Source organism: Malaya genurostris, chromosome 2 (assembly GCF_030247185.1).
Source record: "Malaya genurostris strain Urasoe2022 chromosome 2, Malgen_1.1, whole genome shotgun sequence".
Taxonomy (NCBI): domain Eukaryota; kingdom Metazoa; phylum Arthropoda; class Insecta; order Diptera; family Culicidae; genus Malaya; species Malaya genurostris.
In genome coordinates, this window is record NC_080571.1 from 314806051 (window position 1) to 314809994 (window position 3944).

The window sequence follows — 3944 nt, forward strand, 5'->3', positions numbered from 1 at the left end:
ATTTTCCCAAACGTCAAAACGAGTGGGAAATGTTGCCGGTCGGTTGTGAAGTTTAAATTTTCTCGATATAAATCTTAAATCTTTAGTGTTGAATTTGTTTTCGGATTCCGGTTTGTTTTTTTTTTTTCGAATCACGAGTTCCGTTGCCGTTAGTTTGTATGAATTGCCGTTAGTCTTAATATATTTCTGAATCGTTTGCAACGATCGATCTTATTTGCAAAGTACGCTTCTGAGGAGCGAAATATCAACTGTAAGATTTGTTTATTTGATTTAAATTAGGTATTAAGTTTACCTACATTGCAGTCCAGACCACTGTCACTCATTCGAATAAAATGCTTACCGGTGGACAAAGACCCGTTGTAACATTCTTGTTCAAGTTGAAAGGATCCTACAGGATTCCTAATTGTATTCTTCCCAGCTAATCTCTCAACAATATCGAGTAGTTAATAATGGCTGCGATTTAGGCAAGGACGAGTCCAATTGAAGTGTTGGATTCTTTATGGTACAGTGTGCTGGTATTAGAGTCTTCATGAGGCACAGATGCCCTGAGTATAATTTTCTATTGCGTTATCTGAACATCCTTCCTCTCACAAAATAATTCATACCAAGCCACTGTGCTGAAGATTGAATATTCAGTTTTCGACTGACTGATGATTGGCTTTTAACGGTCAAATGTTTCTGAGAGTTTCGAATGACTTTGGGCCACATAAACTGTTGCATATCATTTATTTCATTCGTGTCAAATTAATACTGGGTAAGAATTCTTAGTTACGCTTAAATATTATATACAGTAGCAGGAGCACAGAATTAGCGATGGCGATTTGGCGATCTCAGAAAATACTGCAAACAAACTAGCACTTAGTCTGGCAGCTACTCGAGAGAAACCAACTCCTTCACTCCTGCTACTTCTACAAAATCAAATTCCTGCTAAATAACTTTTAGTGCATGAGACTAAATCAACAGTCTGGATGAAAAAAAAATTGTAATGATTAATATTCAGCATGGAATATTTTGTCATTGAGTTTTGAACTGAAAACACTTCCTGAGAAACAGCTGAGTACATTTTTACAAATTTAGACCATAATAAAAGGTTTTATGGTCTGCTGTTGACTTTTTTTTGATGTCACTTCGGGTTCCAGAACAACAGGGCAAGTGTGTTTAAAATGTATTCCGCCATGTAGAGCAAAATGCAAAAAAGACAAACTTCTGTAAACTTGCCTTAAAGCTTTTTATAAATTATATAGGTTGTGCTATATGCTTAAACAACTTTCCTTGTTCAAAATTCAAAGCTTTTTTTCCTTAGTAACATTTATGAAAACATGAGTTATATGAGAAAAGCATCATTACACCACATTATGTGGGTTAAAACAGTTTTTTTACTATAATCTGTGCTTTCGCGCATTTCGTGAGTATTAGTCCTTTCATCCCAAAGTATTATGAGCCATCGTACTCATAAAGTTGTATCTAATAATTTTACAGCTCAATCTCTCTTCTAATTCTCTGGAATCCTCTGGAATGGATTTATCCTAATGTATGAGAATTGAATTTTTCTTAGGCAATCTAAAAAGTAACAACATAATTGGTACAATTAATTTTGTTGTTTAATAACAACATCAAACCATGTTAAAAAATTCAAAGGTTTGAAAATATCTAAGATTTTTCTGTTAACATTCCTTCTGTCACTTGCTTTACCGGTACCGACTTTGAAACTCACTGCGTAGTGACTCTTGTCACCCAGATCCGCCTGCAAGAATACGGTGAGAGTTCATCGAAGTTCATCCTGGTGACTTCTGTCACTTCATTCGACTGTCAGAATTGCGTGACTCGGGTGACTCGACTTATCTCACCTCACTCGACTCGCAGAATGAGGGCCACTGTTTTTTTCCAGAGAATTCTTGGAGCCCCCGATTTGCTGGACTGTTTTGTATACGTATAAATAAAAATTTACTTGATCATGCAGAAACCTTTTTTATGTGATCATCGTGTAGATTAAATAGAAAATCACGTTATTTCGATTAATACGCTTAAAAAATGGTTCGTAAATTGAATTCGCGTAAATCAGTTCGCGTAAATTGAGGTTTTAGTGTAGCAGCAAACCGGAAACTATTAAGGGTTAAATCACAACTGAAATTGCTGCTATTATGTCCGATATGTTGTCCAATACAATACAAAAAGGGCTAAAAGGGCCGCTTTTTATATGTCTAATGAAGGCAGTCATTTGAACAATATTGTATTCTGCACGGAACGACCGAAATTAGCTCTGCGCCTAATTCGTATTACTGTTTTTGAATTAGTTGATTCTAACAACAAAATTTCCAAAATAACTATAAAATTAGTTAAAATGTAGAATTTACTGTGCTGAAAAAAACTCTTATTTTTAGAGAATGTGTTTAGTTGGCGAATATTCTGGACACAAACCAGCAATATTTCAATCCAACACGAAATTCTCATTGACAACTAATTTCGTTATTAAAATCAGAAACTTTGATTCTATTTATCTATCACCGTCATTACTGAAGGACAGCAGTGTCAAAGCAAAACAATCCATTAAAAAGCTAAAAGGGACAGTCTTGTTGAAACTGCTCGCAAATTGTTTAGATGTTTTTCGCATGTGTTACGTAAACTGTTAGTGGAAAGTGTATTTATTCAGAATTTGTGCGCACTTGAAGCGATTGTGCGTAATAATGTTTTTACGCGGAACAGTGATGTGAATTTCGAATGTTTCACTCTAATTGTGATGAAGGTTTTTTGTATCTTCAAACCTTCCGAGCTGCGCCGTCCGGTGTACTATTTGTATTCGGTTTTTGTTTTCCGAGTGCTCAAAGTTTTCAGTGAGAATGAAGAAACAGTGATTTAGAAGAAAAAAAATTCAAAAAGATGTTTACGTTTCGTTTATGTCTTTTTCTCCAACACAACATCGTATTTATACCTGCCAATATAGAAAAGACAACCGCGTCTGAATTTTTTTCGGCAGTAGTGTGCCATCTAGTGGCTAGTAGTCATTAAGGTGTTACCGTTTCGGTGACAGGGCGCCATATAGCTGCAGATTGCAGAAGCCAATTCAACCATTCATATTGGTTGAAAACAACATTATATTTCTTTAATTCAACTAAAAAATTAGTTGACTGGATATGAAGTGTGCCTTAGCTAAGAAATGACAGTACGTTTAATTTGTGAATTCAACTAAAAAAAATAGTCATTTCAACAAATATTTTAATATTATTAAGGGAATGAGAATAAAAAATCTAAATCAGCAAAAGTAAGATTTTTTTAGTTGTCTCAAAAAATAACTAACTAAAATCAGCAAATCAACTAAATTTTTCGCGAAAATGCTGATTTCGGTCGTTCCGTGTGTGTGAATCGTTAATGAATATAATTGTATATTAAAAAAAATCTTCTTCATTTCACAAAATTTGAAGAAATATGACGAAGTTATTGAACATTTAAATAGGTCCTGTCTAGATGGCGTATTTTTCACTCCATCGTGTCGCATAATTAAAGGTTTTTTTTCCATTCTCTTGAACATTTTACACTGCTTAAGGGAGGGGTAGGGTCTAAATGATGAAAAATATCATCATTTTTTTCATAATTATCGTGCAACAAAATAATTTCAAATGTTTTGCGTGATAGAACGGATCATTCAAACAACATTTTGTATTTTTTTCGTGGAAAAATATTGAGAAATGAGTCGGTGAAGAGGTATTTTTGAGAACGCTTCAGAAAAAAACATTATTTGCGGTGTCCACTCTCTCTCTGCGCAGACTAATCAGAAGTGAACAAATCAAAGCAGCATAGATAGAGTAGAAGTTTTTCTAGACCCCAACGTTTCTGTTTGATTGTTTTTTTAAATTTTTAAATTTTTGGTGCATGTTCAAAGTGAAAACAACGATTTTTCACGAAATAAATCGCCATTTTGTAGCTGTAAAACCTCTCCAAAGTAGCAA